Raw genomic sequence first — 6,152 nt, forward strand, 5'->3', positions numbered from 1 at the left:
AGAAATATTTGAAATACTGCTAAAAGGAGACTTTGTGGCAGAGTTTGATTGTTCCTTTCAGTTGCCTCCACAGCAGAATGCCTCGTTAATAAAATTATCAATAACCATCATCACATAATTACATTTTATTGGTCGCTCTAGTAATTCGTCCCACTCTGGTTTCCTGTTGCAGCTTCTGTAACTAACAGAGGACCGACAGCACAGTGTCCACTTGAGTCAAACCACTGATGGACCTCTGGTGCTGTAGAAGAGCTGCAGCAAGTTTCCCGGCTCAGCACTGAAAAGCTCTTAAAGCTCTCTCAGTTGGAAATGTTGCACATGACTCCAACAGGAGGAAAGACCAAGACGGAGACCCAGCTGGCTGATTAAAACAAACCACAGACGCAAATGCTCAGAACAAACACTGACACGAGTGAGCATGTGGTTCGTGTCAATAAAGCTGTGTGTGAACACCAGGAAAGGAACGGAGTTGATGCTGTCTGGAAAATCACACAGGTTTGATAATGACCAGTGGAAAGTTATGCTACTGTGCAAACAAGGCAAACTTGTTTTTTGTTTGGTTTTTTCCTTTGGTTTAAGTAAACATTTTAATTAAAGAATGCATAGCAGAGGTGAAGGGGAAGAAGCTGGAAGAACACTGACGATAATTAATCTGCACACTAACACACAACACAAAAGCAATCCAAATCAAGGCACAGGTGTTCCTGCAAAATACTCTTGGTGTAACAGTTTTAATTCTGTTCTTTCAATTGAGAGTCAAAAACATTAGCTTTTATTCTGAAATCTCACTGGTTTGGGGTTGGGGAGAGGGCATTTCCCTACATAAATGCAGTAAGACGAGACCCACATTAAAAAAAAACACAATTCACCAGAGAGTGGTGGGTCACCGCATCAAAGCCTCGACCAGAATTACAAAGTATGTTGTAGTTCAAGGGGGTTCTGGACTTTGTTTGTCTGTTCTTTCTCCCTCAGTTGGAAACAGATTTCTACACAGTGTCCCACAGTTTGAAAGAAGACGTTGAAATCAGTAGAGATTTGAAATTGCTTTCACATTTCATTCAAATATGTGTTTTTTTATGTATTCCATTGAAACCATTTCCTGTTGTTGGTGGATAAATGGACATTTCAATTGTTAAATACTTAGATTTGATGTTATTTTTGACAGCAAATCTATAAATGAAACACATTTTTGTAGTAAGCTGTTTATTAATTCAGACAATAGCATGTCGAGGAACCAGGAAAGGTTGATAAGATAACTGACAGTTAATGAACATTTTAGTTGCAATGAGAATCTCTCACAGGTGTTAAAGTACTATAATTCATAGATCCCACAGGTATAATAATTAGATCAATTAGGAGAGATCTAAGGAATGGGAAAAACAGATTTATTTCTACTACAAAAATGTGCACTAAATAGTCACTAATTGAGATCGTTTCGGCCCCAAGGCCTTTAATCATTTGTCCGTCTAATCAAACTATGTTTAAATTAAACATAACAATAACAATAAAGTTGTTACAAGGCTACAAGATGTCAGAAGCTGGGGAAACTACGGTGCACTGGGGTTCTGTCCTCTTTTCTCATCTACTTCTACTCTCCTTCTCTCTTCTATTCTTGATCATTTATTCATCAGTTCTTCATGCCTCTGTTTGGTGCAGTGTGATTCATGTACTGTCCCTCTTTCCCACTCACCCGGAGATCTAATTTTGCGTTCATGTGGTGTTGGAATGATCGGAAAAATGCCTGTCCAACTCAGAAAACACACATGAACATCAGTAGAACAACACATCTTCAGGCACAACATGAATACAGAATGACTTTTTGTCCCTAAACAAAGGTCAATGTATTTGTAGTGCACCATCTGTGGGGACACACCAGAATAACAGGGAAAATAAAACTTAAAAAAGGATTATCAAAATAATTTATTTCAGTTTGGCAAGCCAAATGAAATAGTTTAACGGGCCGCATATGGCCCCGGGCTGTGGTTTGCCCATCCCTGCCCCATGCTGATAGTGGTAGAAGTCATTCCACAACATAGTATTGGTCCAGGTGGAAAATGGGGTGTAGAATGTAGGAAAATAAAGGCCCACGAATTTAAAAGCAGAAATAGGATTTGTTACGGCTGAAGCCGTAATTTTTTTTTTCTATTTTTGGAGTGTTTTTCTCTCTCTGTTTTCTTTTGTTTTCTGCTGGAGTAGGAGGTTTTCTGTCTTTTTTTTTGCCCAAATTGTCCGGAGCACCTGAATGGATGAAGACCTCAGCTCGGAGTTTAATAACGGCATCATCATCTGTTGGAACCCCCTACAGCTAGCAATTATTTTGAATGATAGAGGCTTTGGTCCTTGTATTTTGGATGTTTTTGTGTAGTTTTGAGATTTTTTGTGAAAATATCCCAGGTTTTTTTCAGCTTGGGTTTTGTTGCAAAAGTTTTGGAGACATTGGGGTATTTAATTTGTTCCTTTTATCTTTATGTTTCATCCTTTTATTAACCCTCTAGTCAGGGGTGTAACAGATTGTTAAGTGGTGAATTTAACTATTGGTTCAGTGATGGGTTAATTGATGAGTGGCGTATAGAGTGAATGACGCAAGAACCCAGCTTATCAAGATGTGAGGTAGAGCTTCCTTATGGATTTAGTCCCAAAGCTTCACAAAGTTCTCTGTGTTTTACATATTTTGTTATAAACAATTCTGAGAGCATTTTCCAGATTGTTAAACTACTCTTGTGAACCAAGAAAAAAATCCGTCAAGTATTTTATCAGCATCAATATTCATGCATCTCTAAACTGTTAAAATACAGCATGGGTTCCATCAAATTACAACACTTTTGTGGCACACCTCCGAGTGTCACGCTACAACAGGTACTCACACAAAAGCCTGCAGGCCTTTTTTTAAACCTGCAAACAATGCAAAAGCTTCTGTAATATAACAGTAATGAGCGTAGCCTGCCCCAGCTCAGAGCGTTTCATGTCATTTATACTTTAATGGAAGTTAAAGATGTTTTCTGACTGTTTTTTTCTTGCAGCAGCCTTACTTAATTGATCTTAAACCAAAACAGGCCTGGACTGGTTTGGAGGTCTCTCAGTGCACAATTCTGAATCTATTCAAATCAACTAAGTAAGAAACAAATGTGCAAATTACATTGAACAACTTTTACAGCAATGCACAATGTTTTAGCTTTTATCCCTACTTTTAAATGTTTTGATAAGTTACAAATGAAAGAATGTTTTTATAGCTTTTGTTTGTCAGTTATCAGTATAGAAATCATGAACAGGAACAACAAAACAGAGAATGCTTTTAGACTTTAGTCATTGTTTTATTATTTAAAAACCACAACGAAAGTGAAAATTGAAATGTTTATGAAAACAAAATGTTTCATGATGTTTCTCCATCTTTTTATTATTCGTGCCTTTAAGGAGCACACAACTTTAAAAATATGGGTTAGAAATAATGAATGAAATTGGACTCAGCAATGAAGAAGTTGTTTGTGAGGGCAGGTTTGCACCTGCGGGGATTAATTTCAGCCAAAAGAAAATTAAAAACAGCTTCATGCAACCTAAGATAGGACACAAGAGGTCATTTTTCCATTTTTTTGGCAGATAGTCGGTTTTCAAAACCAAGACCTAAAGATCTAAACTGTTTCCTTAGTGCTGTACACAAACCTCAGTGTTTGTGTGTTGTTGAAAAACCCTTTAAGTGACCTCAGAGCAAATGGAGAAAAGCTATTTGTTCATCTCGGTCATGAAGAAAAACCAAATAATCTAATATAGATTACGTATTTTGTATACATTGTTAGTGCCTAATGGCTCCATTTTGCTATTCCCTGAGAAAAAACAGAAGCTTCATTTGTGAACTTACAGGAAAACTACGCAGACCAGCTTTGCTCTTGGGTGAAATTAGGACTGTAAGCCTGTTTGTGGTGCCTATCATTTTACCTCAACAGTAACAGTACCTGAGGTTTCACAGATGGCAAAGCCGGCCTGTGTGGGATCACAAATATACACACGCCAGAGTGGCACCTGAAGGAGAAAATGTTGTGAGGTTTGTTTGTTTTGAGCTCAATAAGAAAGAAAGACAAAGTTTATGCTTGTTAAGCTGTGAGAACGAGTCTGAAAGACATTTTTCTGTTAAATCAGTACGACAGTGAAGAGCAGCAACTTTTTATGTCCTGCCATGTGGGAACATTTGGAGATTTTCAGGATTTCGACAGTAAAGTAAGAAAAATACTAAAAGTCTATATCTTAGCTCATCTCAGTGACCCATGACTGTACCGCAGTTTTTACTTTTACAGATTCGACTTTGGCACTTCTCGAAGTTCCTAAGTTTGATTCAAAAGAATCTGACAGTCAATATTGTGTAAATGTCGAATCAACTTGATTACCGCCTAAGATTAACTTCTGGCTGTACTTACAGTTTTACAATCAGCTTCTGTTTCAAGGTATGTGATCACAAGCGTTTTGTTGAATATACTTTAAACAATCACTTTTCTTTTGCTTCTTTTTTTCTGCACAGATAAAGGTTCCCTATTTTTAAGAAAGCAGCTGCACAGGGACAGACGGAAGACATAAACTGTTTTGTAAAATATCTTTAAAGGAAAAACTGCATAGGGGCTTTTTAATCTTCTATAAAAATGATTTCACCACCACACGTTTAATCATCTTAGATGACCCCATCCTTACATCGACGTGTTCTCCCTACCGTGACAAAGGTGGATAAAGGTGGAAAGATTTCATGTAATCCATGGACACCAGTGAAGATCACAAATCATTGAAGAAAAAAGGTTCAGAGCACTGTCTAGTGGGTCTAGATGACCCAACTCCCAATGTTAAAGTGCCTAGGATAGCACAAGGGATACACTAAACAGTGTACAGTTGTTGAATCATATATTTTTTTAAATAAATGCACCAAGCTGTGGTTGAAATTGGCACCAATGACAGCTTCATGTTAGTGTTGCAGAGAGGTTTCCGTGTCAGCTTTGTGGTCTTAGAGGTTCAATCTTACCAGTCACCAGCATCTTCAGAAATCTTTAAGAAACTCCCCTTCGAATGACGACTTAACTTTTGTTCACGCCAGCAGCAGAGAAACCAGCAACCAAATAAGCTGAAAAACTCAATAAGAAAGGCTGGACTCAGTCTAAAAACTGCTGTGGAGCACCAAATGCTTTTAGTATGACATCTTTATTAACATATAGCACAAACAGTACATTACACAATACAAACAGTTCCTTCTTGCTAACAGTCGAGACCTTTTGGATTGTTTTTGCAGGGAACTCCATTACAAGCACTTTGATAATCAGCTTAACAGTGATATGGTGAAGTTTTATTTTTCTCTGTATTTCATTTTCTCTGTTATAATTTAATTTTGAGATGGATGTAATAGGATTATGTTGATGGTTGAAAGGTTAATAGACACAAATCACATTAACAGAGTCAAGAAAAACCGAAGAAAACCACTGTGGCCAATAACTCAAAAGAGGGTCAAGAGGGAATCATTCAAATCTTGGAACAAGTGGGAATTCTTTTAAAAGCAACGGATATTAATAATTTTAATGGGTTAAAGTGTTTATTTTAATGTGCTCCATGGTCTCAGCTGGTAGGGTGTTATCCTTCTTTGAACTTGTTTTGTAATATAATGTCAAAGTAAGATGAACATTTGTGCAAAATGGCACACCGCTTTTGTCTTTTTACTTGCTCGAAAATCAAGTTTGTACAAAGGTCCTATTGTCCTTCTGTAAGTGTTTTCTTGTTAAAAGAGGAAAAGGGGAAGAAAAGGAACTATATGGTGTTAATATGACTTTAAAGTTCAGCAGAAAACAATGATCTACGAAGACATCTGGTTTGATTGCGTTTTTTCCTTCAGTCAGCGAATAGCTGTTGCGAAAAAATTCCTGCAAATGACCCAGTGGTGAAGTGATGGTGATGCACACCATGAACTTAAATGCACTGGGATGACTGCTGTAATACTGGAACTTACCCTGAACGGGATAAAGAGAAAACAGGAAATGAACACAGCTGCTGTAAGTTAGTTAAAACTGTGAAAAACAGAAAGCATGAGGATAAAAACAATTATTTCCGGTTGTAATTATATTAAGACATCTAGTCATGATACACAATGTTTTACCCTAAGTAATTAAGTTGGAGGCATTTTTTAAAGGTGT

Source organism: Oryzias latipes, chromosome 13, assembly GCF_053564925.1.
Source record: "Oryzias latipes strain Hd-rR chromosome 13, Olatipes_Hd-rR_3.1".
NCBI classification, from domain to species: Eukaryota; Metazoa; Chordata; class Actinopteri; order Beloniformes; family Adrianichthyidae; genus Oryzias; species Oryzias latipes.